Source organism: Paramisgurnus dabryanus, chromosome 6 (genome assembly GCF_030506205.2).
Source record: "Paramisgurnus dabryanus chromosome 6, PD_genome_1.1, whole genome shotgun sequence".
Lineage (NCBI taxonomy): Eukaryota > Metazoa > Chordata > Actinopteri > Cypriniformes > Cobitidae > Paramisgurnus > Paramisgurnus dabryanus.
This window is the reverse complement of record NC_133342.1, coordinates 39139312-39155510: the sequence shown is the minus strand read 5'-3', so window position 1 is coordinate 39155510 and position 16199 is coordinate 39139312. Positions and strand designations below refer to the sequence as shown.

The following is a 16199-nucleotide window of genomic DNA, read 5'->3' as shown; positions in this document are numbered from 1 at the left end:
CTCTGGTGAGTTTTAAACTTCAAAGTAGTGTTGTCACGGTACCAAAAATATTTTAAAACCAGGACAACATTCTAATAATATAACACACTAATAAATAAACATATGAACAGCAGATATATTAAACATTTGAATAAAATATAAAAAACATCTCTATATGCAGTGGTTATAGTCATAACTGCTAACATTCACTTAACCATAACATTACCATAATTAATAGGAAATAATGAGCCTAAATAATAACCATATGTTATTTAAGATGTGATATATGGATTAATAAAGGCTAATGTTTCCTGTACTTCAATGTCTGATTTATCTGTGGTTAACTTTATATTTGAGTCCATCATTTCTTACATGCTTTTCACAAATGAAATACACCTCCTTTGTGTTGGTCTGTGCTCTTTAAATGCTTGAATATAATAACCTAATATAAATAAATCACTGACAAACATGCACATGCTCTGATTATAATCATATAGCCAATAGATCATTTTAGCTGATGTTTTGTATGCTTTATTTTAGCAGCTTGCAAATTATTAATGTTATTTATGAAAGTTGCGTTTTTAGAGATGTTGAATTAGCCGTTTACTAATTACTCCATTCTTTTTGAGGAGTTAAAAAAAAATTGAGTGCATGTCGAGTATTCATTAAAATAGCTGAGATACGGTTTAGTGAAACAAAAACCTCATTCACACAGACCTCTGGTCCCAGAAAATACCCGTAAAATTGCCAGACAAGCGTCTGTGTGAACAAAAACTTGTTCCGTTAATCTTCTGGGATCGTTGCCGGAAAGAGGACCTAGTAAGATACGCGGGTAACCCTCTGTGTGAACAAGAATGCCATAAAGGGCGTGTCGAAGTGAGGACGCGCGCGTCATCATCACAACACAAGTTATGGTTCAGCTCCTTACAACGAGAGATAACGTGCATATAAACATTCACCACGAGAAATGTTGCAAACTAACATGTATATAAACATCCACCACGAGAAATGTTGCAAACTAGATTGAAGCAGTTATCAGGAAATGATATATGAGACGCATAAACAATGACGCACGTGCCGTAGTGAGGACGCGCGTGTCATGGCAACATGAAGTTGGTTCAACTCTTTAAAATCAGGGATTTACAACATTCACTACGAGAAATGTCAGCATACTAGACTGAAGCGGATATCAGGTAAGTTAGCTCGTTACTTACTGCGTTGAAACGGAGATCATTCAGCAGCATAAAAGAATATCGCGTCACGTGCTCATTTGAGCTATAATAAACGAAAATACCCGCGCGTCATCCCAACAATATCGTTCAGCTCCTCAAAATGCAGGTTTTAAATGCATATAAACAATCACGATGAGAAATGTCTGAAAACTGTATCAAAGCAGAAATCAGGGAGCTCGTCAAATATCCACTCTGAAGCTGAGATCATTCACCAGCATAGAACTGTGCGTTCACGCGCTCCTTTGTAGTCTTATCATAAACAAAAATGCACGCGAGTTGTTTCTGGAGAGAGAAATAATAAATAATATGCAAACTTCAGACGCTGCGTAGAAGAGAGGGCGGGACTTTCAACATGTCACGTGTCTTTCCGGGACCATCAGATGCCGTGTAAACTTGGCAGTGTGAATGAATAAAATATCAAGCGGTCCCGTAAAATTCCAGGATGCCTGTCCCGTGTATCTTACGGAATATCTGTGTGAAAAGGGCTAAACTGAAAGAAAATAACAACAGTATATCGATTAGTTTATCATTAACTAATAACGTATAAATGACTTACAACTTTATTAACAAAACATTAATAAAATGTAAGCATTTAACTTACTAATCATTTATGAATCTATATAATGTTATGTAAATGATTAGTTCATTATTAACTAATAACTTATTGTGAGGATTTGTGCAAAGAATGAACCCAAATGCAGACTTAACTAAAATAATAATTTATTGACAACAAAACATGGAAAACAAAACCCACGAGGGGGCAAAACAAGACAGTATAAACGCTACACTAAACTGACATAAAACTAAACATGAACCAACATAAAACTACAAATAACAAACTAGACTAAACGATCTTGATACTCACAGATGCACGACTGAAGAACAAGACAGGATAGTAACAAGAAGAATGCGCACTGGACAACAAACACGATGGCTGAATCCGAAACCGCATACTGCCATACTATATAGTAGGCAAAAAGCAGTAGGCGAACGAATAGTATGTCCGAAACTTCAGTATACGTAAAAGGGTAGGCGAGAATTAGCGGGATTTTGGACTATTTCTCGCGAGATTCAGAGGAACGTGTACTTAAGTATTGTCCGAAACCGCCTACTTACTGAAAATGTAGTAGGGGAAACAGCACGTGAACAGAGTAGTACGTCCGAATCCTCAGTATCCATAAAATCAGTAGGCGACAAATCCCCGGATGCCCTACTGAGTCCGCCCAGATTCTGAAGCGTGCATCGGATGGACACTTCTATCCCAGCTTTCCCATGATGCCACGGGAAAGCAAAGCAATCGACCGGAGACCAGCCAATCAGGTGATATCGATACACACACAGGGCTGTTCCTCAGCACCCTGACTTCACGCACAGACCCATACCACAAAGTGCTCAGCTGATTCATGAAAATAAAGCTGTAGAAATGTCACAGCTGTGTTGAGCTGACAGTAAATATGTGATGGTTTGTTAGAAAAATACATTTGAATAAAGTTTTTTTTTCAAATTCACTTCTATATGTTTTCATTTATTGTGATGGTTTTATTCATTCATTTTTTTATTCATGTTTCCTGTTGTTTTAAGTAAATACAAGAGATTGCTTCACTAAAATGTATATAATCACATTGCCTGCATTGTCTAGTTTGTATTCAAGCACAGCTGTCATCTGACAATCGATATTAAATTACAATCTGCTTGTTTTACTTATTTTTTCCACAACAAAATAATGTGTAATATATCTGTAACACTGTTACAGATCAAGTTACTGATGCAATCAGGTGTTAGTGCACCTGTCCCTCATATACACGCCTACGTTTTCATGGCTGTTATTAGGTTTGTTTGAGTTTATGCACCGCTGTAAGAACCAACAGCTGGATGACATCAAAGTACCATGAGAGCGATTCCAGAAATCACACGGAGAAGTCTGATTTCGAGTTGCTCTTGCGGTATTGTGATGTCAATCTCCTGTCGGTTCTTGTGGTTCCGCATGAACTCGAACAAGTCTACTACGTCATATGTCACATGATAACGTCGACATGGCGAATGCTGTCCATACTTAACGCGAACGTACATACTGCCTTAGCGCACGTGAAGTAGGTACCCAGTGAAATTCAGTACCTACACAGTAAGTATGCGATTTCGGATTCAGCCAAGGACTCTTAAATAGGGAGAAAGTAAATGACATACACCTGGAAATCATTACAAGTAAGGGATCGGGGAAAAAGTGACGAGACCCGGGAAATGTGTGGTCAGAATAAACCAATACAAAAACCACACATTTCCCACATAAAACATGGTACTGCCAGGACCCCGAACACAAAGACTAGATGTAGAAAAACACATGATTTCAGACGGGTCCTGACATTTATAAATGTTTTACAACAGAACATTATTATAAAGTGTTACCAACTTATTTGTGATATGTCTTTCAAAGCAAGGAAGCTTCAATGTGAATAAAGCACAATAGACAATATGTGACCAGTCACGGAAAGTAGGGACACAAGTCGGATCTGGGCATTTTGAGTTATTCACAGATTCTGAAAGTGCAGTTTCTAAGCTTTCCAACGATGTGTAACACATGGAAATCTGATAAGATTTGGAGAAGTTGTGTCCATTTGAATATAGGAACTCAGAAATACTCAAACCGAGAAAATCGAGACGAAAGGGACTCTTCTTTTCAGCTGGGGGAGACAATAGGGCTCATTTACATCTCATTTAGCTAAGCCATACCCCCTGTAAAACCCTTTTTGAGATGTTCTAGCATCATATGTAGTATTTTATGACCAAATGACAACCCGCAAAAATAAACATGACTCTTTTACCTTTGTGGGGATCACAAGTCGAATCCAGTCTGTTTCAGATTATCCAATGACCATATTTGTCCACAAATGCGTATAATCCGTGAAATATAGATTGTTTACATCAGATTTCGCATGAATGTCTGGTAATACAATATAATATATAATCTGAAGACTATTTAAATCGTAACATGTAAGGGTATATGAGCTTACACTCCGTTAAACACATGAACCCGCCTTCAAAGTTTGTATTTAAAATAGGGAAGTAGTATAATAGATCATCCAAACAGCGCCGTCGAAAACGTGACATCCTTTAGAGAGGTTACCAATGGCTCGCTCGTTCCTCCATCAGCCAATGACTTCATGGAAAATATTGATAGACAAAACATGTAGCCAATTATATGAAGAATACAACGATATCTGTGTAACTTCTGTGTGTTTGGACTCATGCTGCGCTGCAAGAACTGACATACAGATGACGTCAAAGTACCGCGAGAGCGAGTCGAAATTAAACTACTCCGTAAGATTTCTTGAAGAGCTCTCGCGGTACTTTGACGTATTGACTGCGGCGCCGCATAAAGTCAGTGACGCGGCTGACGTACGATGCGGCTGACTGTTATTTGTTCCGCCCCAGCTTCTTTTATTTTTCTTTTGTTTTGTGCGCCCGAGCTTTACAGTCTGGGGAGACGCAGGCTATAAGTTTGAAAAAAAAAAAAAAACTTGGCAAACATATCTGAGGAACAGGGCAGCGCGTCACTACAGTCACGTGACTTCACGCTCGAGCCGGAAGAGAAGACAATGCTGAATAAAGTCGTAATTCTGCTATTTTTGGACCAAACTGTATTTTCGATGCATGAACACAATCTTACTGACCCACTGATGTTACATGGACTACTTTGATGATGTTTTTATTAACTTTCTGGACATGGAAACCATACATAGATTTTCAATGAAGGGGAAAGCTCTCGGACTAAATCTAACGATAAAACATCTTAAACTGTGTTCCGAAGATGAACGGAGGTCTTCCGAGTTTAGAACGACATAAGGGTGAGTCATTACTTACATTATTTTCATTTTTGGGCGAACTATCCTTATTTAGTAGTCACGCTGTTCCCTTTGGGGGCGGAGGCGAAAACACAAGCTTATACAGTATGTAAATATACACACAGACAATGACGCCCCCCGCTGCACGCTAGAATCTCCGGAAAAACAAGCCTATTTTAACCGCAAAATGTACGCTTTTAAATATACAAAAACTGCTATCTCAAACATGGAGAGGCTTCTTCGTGATCTCAACTAACAGATTCTGCAATAAAACGAAAATCACAAATTTCGAAAAAAAAACTTTGTTTCTCATTTTCTCGAAACTTGTGCTGCCGACTTGAGTCCCTGGTTTCCGTGACGGGTCACATATAGAAACAATGGCTTAAGCAACACAAAGTAAGTCTGTTATATGGTTACTCGGATCAGAAGAGACTGAAATAACTGGTACAAAGTTACCCTCCAAGAAGCAAGTTTTATGGGTGTTGTACGTTTTTCAATGGTACAGCTTTTGCAAAAATATGTAATTTTGGAAATATTCAAAGGTTTTGAGCAACCTCTAGATATTGTTAGCCTGGTAATACCATCCTCTGCTATTTTGTTTCGCTTCATAGACAGAGTCTGGCTGGGCATAATTGACAATCGTTTTCCTTCTAGTGGGAGGGGCTTGTCTGAAGTTTTAAATCATTGGTCTAGACGTAAGCCAATTACATAACGTTTGGTTATGATGTGCGTTATGCGCCGGCTCAGCCGCATCAAATTTCTGCTGTAAAATACACGTATGATGTGAAAACAAAGCCATCGAGCGAAATACCAAAGTTAACATGGCTGTGAACGACTTTTGCAATTTATGTAAAGTAAATCGGACCAGAGCTAGGTAAACACTATCCTTACGGTGTCTTTCCACTCATGTCTAAGTGGAGGAACGCCCCTCTCTCTGCTCAAACTCTTCCACCAGACAGCCATAACCACATGTAAATTAAATCTTCCTACCTTATTTTCTGATTAATCAGGAAAGTCACCAAAGAATGTTTAACCACGCGTCCTCCACCATTAACTGTGAACAATGAAATTCCCTTCCATGGTTTCTCGATTGTTGTGCACGTCAAGCTGTGATGCACACAGTTTCTCTCTGACGATCGGTAATAGCTGATAAATTAAATTTTCCCAAAACCTGTCGGGAGTGGGGCAACAACATAATCTCCATTGAAAATGTTTAACAAACACTCTTCTTATTCGAGCTTAAGTTGGCAAGTGACGGTTCTCCAAAACAAAGTGAATAGCTTTCTGTGCCTCCATGTCCACAACCTTACATTCGGCGCTGCCACTTAGCGTCTACGTCACAGCTCTCAGCCCGCCCTCTGTTCGTTGATTTGACGGCAGTCTCGATGCCGGAAGAAAACGGTTTGAAAGGGAGGTATCTCAGACTGAGTACAGTAGCGTAATGAAATTTAGCGGAAGTACGAAGTCTGACGTAGTCAGGCTAAGATATTGTAGGAACAATTCAAAATTTTGCACAGTGTGTTTTTATTGATATCCTTACACATTTAGGGGGTGAGAGTTAAACATTAAAAAAAAAATTAACCCATGTTTAGGACCACCCTAATGGTCGCGCAATCCATTTTTGTCGCAGGTGCCCCGCACTCGAGTGTGAAGCCTGTACCTTCCATAGGAATGAATGAAAATATGTTATTCACTTTGCGTTAGTGCACAAACACCAGGGGTAGCGGGATCACTGATGCAGAGAGAGACCTTAAATCTATGTGCCGGCCTGGCACAACAATAAAGTAAGCATTATGTTATTCAACTATGAATCTCAGTAGGAAAAACAACAATAAAGTAAGCATTATATTATTCAACTATAAATCTCAGTAGGAATTTTTTTTATATATGAGCAGGGTTTAAATTGGACCGGGGCCATCCATGGCTGAGCCCCAGCACTGCAGGATATACACATGAATAGTTTCAGTTTTTTCTTCCTTGTTGGATTATATTCTGTTTCTCTCTCCAGCTGGCTGTTGGTTGTTTCTTGTCTTCAGAAAGGAAATCGACGGTTCTCAGTGACAGTGTATATTTGTGGAGTTTCGAGAGAGTCCGGACTGTTTTGTGATTGGTTTGCGTCTTCCGCTGTTTTTCCCTGTTCCTTTAATAAACTGTTTTTACCAGCCTGATCTCACGAATTTCCGTGAGATAGTCATGGAATTTTTTGCAAATTTTTCCGTGGCATTCTCACGGATCTCTGCATTTTTCCGTGGCCCTGCATTCTCACGGATTGGTTGCTCAACAGTTTTGTCCTATTTTCTTACAATTGTTGCTTTGTTTATGGTTAGATTTACATAAAATGACATCCTTACCCAAACCCAACTCTAACCCCAACGCCAGGAGACAATTGTTTAAAGTTTAGAAAATTTAAAAGAATAAAGCCGAAAAAATAGTATAAACCAATACTTAAATTGACATACTATCGCAAACACCAAATCTAACCCTAAATCAAAGTGACAATGGTTTGAAAATAGGAAAAAGCAGTTGAGTAACCAATCCGTGACAATGCCACGGAAAAATTAGTAAAAAATTCTGTGACTATCCCACGGAACTTTGAGGGCCCTATTTTAACGATCTAAGCGCAATGTCTAAAGCGCACAGCGCAACGTCTAAATGGGCATGTCCGAATCCACTTTTGCTAATTTAACAACGGGAAAAATGGTTTGTGTGCCGAGCGCATGGTCGAAAAGGGTTGGTCCTATTGTAATGGGAGTATTTTGGGCGTAACGTGCAGTAAACCAATGAGAGTCTCAGCTCTCATCCCCTTTAAAAGCAAGTTGCGCTGGCGCTATGTCTAATCCCTATTTAGATGATGGACTTTGTAAACTGAAAAACTAAGCGGAGGAAGAAGATCCCCAGTTTAAGATTAATGTTAAATAATTGTGTTGTTTTTCACTTGTATTGAAATTGTTATTTTTTTATTAAAACCTTTAAAACCTGTTTTCTTTTAGGACGGTTTCACATTTGGTGCGATTGCCTGGTCCGAACCCGAGTTCGATAGCTCCCCCCTCCCCATGCCCCCCATGGACTGTGTTCACATATTATTTTTGCATCCGAACCGCGGTACGCTTGCATCATCAAGCTGCAGCCGGCGCGTTCTCATGTTGCTTGGCAACCGCTGTAAACGAGAAGAAGACAAGTGTGATTGACTAACTGCAAGCAGAGAGATGATTTCTGAATGCCTCCGCAAAAATTTACGTCGGCGGACAGACCGCGTTGTCATCGAAACGACTTTAGTATGTTTGCGGCAGACAGACGAAAGTGCGTTTCTGTATTATTTCTTTGAAAACAAAACCAAAGGTTTAAAAAAATAAGAACAAAACTCAAGCAAGCATTCTATGCATTTTGTTGTCAAGGTAAGTGCACGCACACAAACACACACGTCTGTTTTGGTGGGACATTCCATATAATACGTAATTAACAGCGGTTCACTTCCGCGATTTGGTACGATTGCGCTCACATTAGCAGCGAACCGATCTGGAGTTCACATGAAACGAACCCCAGACCACCCTTTTTAAGCGGACTCGAGTACGTTTCGCGGGTGCGCACCCGAGTTTGGAAGACAGCGTTCACATCATCCAAATGTACCGAACTCTGATGTCAATCGAACCCGGGTGCGCACCAAAAGTGCTAATGTGAAAACGCCCTTAGTCATGGAAGTAAAAAAGCAGGCTTGTAATTGCTTTAAATGTATGGCTATCCAATATCATCAAAAAATTATTTACAAGTATGTAAGATAAGGTTTGTACTCTAAAAATACTTTATTTGTAACAAACAGGAGGTAAAGAGTTTACAAACGGCTCTCCGCACGGTTCAGCACTTTGGACAGCGTTTTTTTAGCAAAGAGTTTTTTTAAGCATTACTTAAAAATGTTTCTCATCTCACCATATCCGCAGGTACAGAGTCATCATATACAATAAATCTGTGGGGTAGCATTAAAAAAAACATTTAAAAACAGATGCATTTGTTCAAAGCAAAGCATTTATTTACTTACCAGGCTGCAGGTGAAGCAGCTCTTTGTGCCTTCTAACGTCTCATAATTGGTCCTCATTTATGTCCAAGAGACTCAATAATAATCTTTTACATTCAATCCTTTAATCTTTCATATTTAAAAGCATTTTTGTGCTGCTGCGCATTCATGTACTTTGTGATAAGCAAACCCGCGTTGTCCTCCCGTTTATAGGCGCATATTACTAATGCGCTCTTTAAATAACATAAAACATATTGCGCCATTGACTTTAGACTTTAGACCAGGTTTTTGTTGGTCAATGGCTAAGTCTATTTTAGTTGCCTCAAAATAGCAACGCGCCAACAATGCGCCTGAACACACCTCGTTTTCAGACCAGAACGCCCATGGGTGCAAAAGGGGGCGCAAATGCATTTGCTATTTAAGCAACGCGGCGCTAAACGTGAAAATTAGGGTGGAAACTAGCGAAAGAAACTTGCGTCGCGCATTGCGCTGCATTGCGCAGGGTGTAAGATAGAGCCCTGAGAGATCAGGTTGGTTTTTAATTGCATCAGATTCCGTGTCAGCACTCCTCTCTTCACAGAACAAGCACATCAAGAATGGAATCTGCAAAAAGTGACAGTTTTGACATGTTGCAGGCAGCCCTCACCCAGCAGGGAGCTGTATCGACCAACACTCCACTTTACTCGCCTCCGCCTCTCATGACTTTCAGCGCCTTTTCAACCAGCTCACGGCCCTTAACATCCGCCTGGAGCAAGTTAGATCGGCAGTTGGGCAGATTCAGCTTCCATCTCCTTCTCTCGAGGTTGCAGCGGTCTCCGATCGGGATCCTCAAACCACAAACCCCCCCACGTATGACGGCGACATGAACAACTGCAGGGCTTTTCTCTTACATTGTTCCCTGGTCTTCCCCCTGCAACCTCAGCAGTACTCCTCTGAGATGTCGAAGGTTGCCTTCGTTTTAACACTGCTCACTGGGAGAGCAAAGACTGGGGAATGGCTGTGTGGGAAGCCAAGGACCGGTGTACAACCGGCTTCGAGGCCTTCCGCACCGAAATGACAAAGCTGTTCGACCGATCACTGCAGGGCGATCTGGCGGCAGCTGAGCTGGTCAGGTTGGTCCAAGGCATAACTCAGTAACCGATTACGTTACAAGATTCAAGACGCTTACCGCATCCAGCGGGTGGAATGACGCCGCTCAGCGAGTTCAGTTTTTAGATGGTCTGGAGCCAGAAATGCATATTCTTCCAACTTCCATGGAGGGGGCTATTGAGCTGTCTCTGTGGGTGGAGGCACATCACCGACATCACCATCTTCATTGTTCTTTTCGTCAGCACCTCACTAACTCCACACCGCAAGAAACCTGTCACACACCCGTGATGGAGGGTGAACCAAGCGTGCTGCACAAGCCCTGGAAAGTGAAGCCAAAAAGTCTCAATCGCCCCCCAGTGACTGGTCCCAGTATAGGTCATAAACCCGCCTCCCCCATGTTATTCAATGGGACTTGAGACCAACTAAACAATTTAATTACACTTCAATTATCTTTTTCCGAAGCTGGTTTCTGTCATTTACTGTAGTTTTTATCACGCTGATTTTTGTTTTTAAAATAAGTTTGTTTTTAGTTAGTTATTTAATGCTATAAAAACAGTGGTGTCACGTCATGATTGACAGCTGTGATAAGCGCATTCTGCGAGAGCGAGTGCAGGGCCTTGATTTTGCGGCTTCACTTCCTGCTCACTACTGTGCAGGACCGGTCCCAAAATCGCTACTGCGCAGACTCAAGACCCAAGATGTCAGCGCCATATCAGGACATGGTGGCTTCACTTTTCACCAATGGAAGAGTGTGCGAACGGGCGTTATCCATCTTTTTTTACAGTCTATGGGGTGAACCCATGCAGTTGAGACAGCTCCGGCTTATGAGCAGAAAGGCAGCACCGCCTCTCTAATGGCCTGTGGCTCTACTGCGGTAAGCCGGTTATTGGATTCAGGATCAGTTTTCTGGAAGCTCATCTCGCTGAATCCTGGTGCCTTCTCGCGGTGCCATTAATTAATAATTTGTGTGCTTGGACATTAAAGGGACAACACATGGCTTTGATCACCCACCGCACTCCCCCTGTAAGTCTATTTATTTCTGGCAATCGTGAGGAGATTGAATTTTACATTTTACAATCATCTTTATCTCCCATCATTTGGGGACACGACTGGTTGGTCAAACATAATCCTCACGTTGATTGGCAGAATAGTGTCATTCTGTTCTGGAAACTGTCTTGTAATGTCTCTTGTCTAGGTCCTTCTCCTTCTGGTTCTGTCTGTCCTGTTTTTCAGATTCCTGCTGCCGATCTCTCGGGGGTCCCGACGGAGTATTCCGATCTGCATCAGGTGTATAGTAAAGCCTGAGCCACCTCTCTATCTCCCCAATGGTCGTATGACTGCACTATCAATCTTCTTCCATGTACTTCTTTTTTCTTTAAAATTGTATATCTACTACAATCATTCACATAGGAATACGTAAACTACATTTACATACTGTGAATCGTTTTTTAAAATCGAGAATTGGTTTTGAATCGAAAATTGATTTTGAATCGAATCTTGAGGCTAAAAACCGTAATCGAATTGAATCATGAAATTTTCTGAATCGTGCACCCCTAGTGTTTACCAAGTAAGATCCGCACAATGCTTATCACTTGGTATGTATTAAGGAGGGGGATGAGTTGGGAGACATGATTAATATATATGTCTTTATGTATCTCGATGATATTCTCATCTTTTCTCCCTCTATGCAGATACACACCCAACATGTTCGCCTAGTTTTACAACGGCTTTTGGAGAATCACTTATTTGTTAAGTTGGAGAAGTGCGAGTTCCACAAAGAGTCGGTTTCATTCCTGGGTTTTGTTATCGCCGCTGGGGAAATACATCCCAATCCCGCTAAAGTCAAAGCGGCCGCTAAATGGCCAGTACCAGACACTCATAAGGAGCTACAGCGATTTCTGGGTTTAGCTAATTTTTATCAGTGTTTCATCAGAAATTTTGGTCAGATCGCTAAACCCCTTACCGCTCTTACTTCCACTAAAGAGTGTTTCCAATGGAATTATGAAGCTCAGGAGGCCTTTGATGAACTAAAGTCCTGATTTATATCTGCTCCTGTTCTCTCTATTACATATTTGGGTAATCAATTTATTGTGGAAGTAGATGCCTATGATATCGGGGTTGGCGCCGTTTTGTCACAGCGGTCACCCATGCACTTTTTTCCCATCGGTTAAATCCAGCAGAGCGAAATTACGACATAGGTAATTGGGAGCTGCTAGTGATTAGACTCGCTTTGGGTCAGTGCCGTCACTGGTTAGAGGGAACCTCGGAGCTCTTCCTGGTCTGGACAGATCACAAAAACTTGGAATATATCCATTCAGCCAGGAGGTTAACATCCAGACAGGCTCGCTGGGCACTTTTCTTTGACTGTTTTAACTTCACCCTCTAGTACCGGCTGGGCTCTAAGAACATTTAACCTGATGCATTCTCCCGGAGGGGAGGGTGGTCGGTGCCCTCATCTGGGGAATCGGGCAGCAGGTGAGAGAGGCCAGCCGAGGGGTTGAAGTACCTGCGGGGTGTCCGGTGGGTTGTCTGTGGGTTCCTGAGGCATTGCGCTCCGAGGTTATCCGGTGGGGTCATGAATCCAAGTTTGTCTGCCATCCCGGAGTTCAGAGAATGTCGGCTACCATCCATCAGCGTTTTTGGTGGTCCACCATCGGCTCTGACGTCAGACAGATTGTATTAGCCTGTCAGGTTTGCGCTTGTAATAAGGCCTCTCATCAGCCATCCGTTGGTCTGCTTAAACCGTTGCCGATGCCCTCCCGCCTCTGGTCTCATATAGCCCTTGATTTTGTCACTGGCTTACCAGCATCATGGTGGATCGCTTCTCTAAAGCAGTTCATTTTATTCCCTTACCTAAACTCCCTTCTACCAAAGAGATGGCTCAGGTTTTGATTAACCACGTCTTTCATTTACACGGTCTTCCGACTGATGAAGTTTCAGATAGGGGTCCTCAGTTCATCTCTCTTTTTTGGCAGGAATTTTATAGACAGATCGACGCTACAGCCAGCTTGTCTTCTCGTTATCACACGCAGACCAACGGGCAATGTGAACGGGATCAGGATCTCGGTTGAACTCTCTGCTGTCTGTTGTTCCGATATCCGAACTCCAGGTGCCAACAGCTTCCCTGGGTCGAATATTCTCATAACTCCCTCCCCGTTTCTTCAACCAATTTGTCTCCCTTTAAGCTATCTATCGGTTTTCAGCCCCCTCTTTTCCCATCACAAGAATCCGATGCAGCGGTTCCATCTGCTCTAGCTTTTGTGCGAAGGTGCAAACACACTTGGAGGAGAGCTAGAACTCTTTTATTACAGAACTCCAGATGAACCAAGGCTGTAGCTGACCGTCACCGGGGACTCACACCCCGTTATGTATGTTAGCAGAAAGTATGACTTTTTCAACCAAGGATCTACCTCTCCGTATGTCATCTCGTAAGCTGGCTTCGCAATTCATTGGGCCAAACAGTATTGTTAAGGTCATCAGTCCGGTAGCGTTTAAGCTTAAGATACCCTCTTTCTCTTGGTCGGCTTCACCCTGTTTTTCATGTGTCCAGGTTTAAACCTGTGATTTTTGCTCATAATAATCCTCCTGTTTCTGCCCCTAAGCCCCCCACCCTGCAACTAGTGCATGGTGCCCCTGCCTATTCGGTCAGGAGATTACTAGACGTCCGCGTAGGGGCAGAGGTCATCAGTATTTAGTGGACTAGGAGGGTTGGCGGTCTGGTGCCGGCTTTGGGTGAGGGGGGGTATTCTTAGGACCTTGGGCTGATCGGTGGCAGTGTGTGTTTGTTTTCCTTTGTGTGCATCACTGATCCTCTCGTGTGCACCTGCTCTCCTTCCTCTCATTTTGTTAATTGTCTTCCAGCTGTCGCTCGTTTTCTTTACCTATTTATTCCCTGCGTGTGTGTCTCTCGTCATGTGCTCGTGGTGTTTTTTTTTTGGGTGATCTCAGCCACGTTTGCCCAGTCCTAGTGTTTGCTTTTGTTGTGTCTGTTTGCCTACTCACTGTAGGTTTTTGCTTCCAGGATTAGCGATTTGGCGAGTGGATTATCTGTTTCGGGTTCCTGTTTTTTCTTCCTTGTTGGATTATATTCTGTTTCTCTTTCCTTTTTCAGAAAGGAAACCGATGACTCTCATTGACTGTGGATTACTCTGTCTCTCTCTCCAGCTGGTCATCGGTTTTTTCTCGTCTTCAGAACGGAAATCAATGGTTCTTATTGACATTGTATATTTTTGGAGTTTCGAGAGGGTCTGGACTGTTTTGTGATTGGGTTGCACCTTCCGCTGTTTTTCCCTGTTCCTTTAATAAATTGTTTTTACTTGCAACGGATTCCGTGTCAGCACTCCTCTCTTTAGACATATTATACTGTATATAAAAATTTAAGTAACTAAAACCAACAAACAGGACTGAAAACTGAAACCAAACTAAATAATATTTTGAAATTCAAAGATATATCATAAGACTTTTAAGAATTTTATTTTCCAAAACTATTATATAAGCACCAGTCTAATCATCTGATATGGTTATGTTTTGATATGATATTTAATGATTGTGTTTTTTTACCTGTGCTACTTTGAGATGAATCGTCTGAGGGTTCAGGTGCTACATTTACAGTTTCATGATCATCAGGTCTTCCTTCATTTATTGATTTAACATCATCCTGAGAAAATAGAAAATATGTTTGTAATCTGTTTATTATTATTCTGATAATAGACCCTTTTAGAAAAAAGGAAAACTGTAGGTGTCCAATGCAAATCAGCATAGTGTTGGCTACAAAAGCAATGCAAATGTCTTGTTGTTGTATAAGTACAGGCTCCAATTTTAAATTATCGCATACCTGAATGCAATAAAACAAGCAGACTGGACAGAAATGATCATAAATATACTAGCATTTGCAGCACACACTTTATATCATGTCTGTGGCCATCCAGCACATAGTTATAGATATCTATTGATTTATACTCCCTCAACGGGTCAGCCAGTCCGGTTCTGTCTATTAAAAGTTAACTTTTTCAAACAACATTTGCGATCCTGGACAGGGTGTGCATTAGTCAGATAAAATCTGATTTTCTACGGTTATTGTTTCAAAACACTGACACATTTACAATAAAGTTGTATTTGGTAACATTAGGTAATGCATTAGCTAACATGAACTAACAATGAACAATACTTCAACAGCAGTGTTGTTCTTAGTTCATCTAGTTCATATTAGTTTTAACATTTACTAAAATATTATTATTATTAGAAAAATGACACTGTACTATTGCACTTGATGACAGCGGACTGTAGTATTGACTATAAAGCTGCTGTAGAGCTGATGTGATGACCACTATCTGCAGATTAATATCAAGAAATCTAAAGAAGTTATAGTAGACCCCAAATCAGGGTGAAAATGGGGAAAAGGAGCTTGGTTGTAATTCATGGTCAGCATATTTAAACGGTTGCTTCTTACAAATATTTGGGAGTTCACATCGACGGTGAGCTTAAATGGCATACACATGTGTTATTATTATACATGGTAGTTGTAGCCTATTGTCAGAAGATGAAAATACTGCATACCAACATTCATTTGCTCTTTAACATACACTCAAAGTTAATTGGTCCCTCTAGTTCCCAATATTTTGGTCATCGATGTGACGTCTTTGTTATCTTTCATTAGGGAATGAGGGTTACATACATAACCGAGATGTTAATGCACTATTAGCATGATTGGAAATACCATAACTGTATTGGCATTAGCAAAGATGAATAAATAATGAAAATCTTGTTATATCACATAATGTTGGTTCATGTTGGCTAATGCATTTACTAATGTTAACAAATACAACCTTAAAAAATGTGTTAGCAAACAAACTTATAAACCATATGTAGCTAGTATTAGTAAAGGAGTCTTTCTTCCTCCACCTAAATTCCACCCACAAAAAACTTTACAATGTTTACTAACAGTAAAAAGCTCTATAATAAGGACATATTGTTTTAGTAAAACATTTACATGCAGTAATATACAACGTATTTATACACCCAGCATCACAACTACAGTACTGTATATGCTTT

The 16199-nt window shown here is 41.0% G+C and overlaps 1 protein-coding gene across 1 annotated transcript in view; it reads right to left on the bottom strand.

Moving 5' to 3' along the window:
- Positions 1-14762, bottom strand: part of LOC135767127 (interferon-induced very large GTPase 1-like) — a 43381-nt gene extending 28619 nt beyond the window's left edge. The window contains exon 1 of the mRNA XM_065276758.2: positions 14709-14762. The gene's annotated coding sequence lies outside the window, so the exon portion shown is untranslated. The remainder of the gene's footprint in view (positions 1-14708) is intronic.
- Between the last annotated feature and the right edge of the window lie 1437 nt (positions 14763-16199).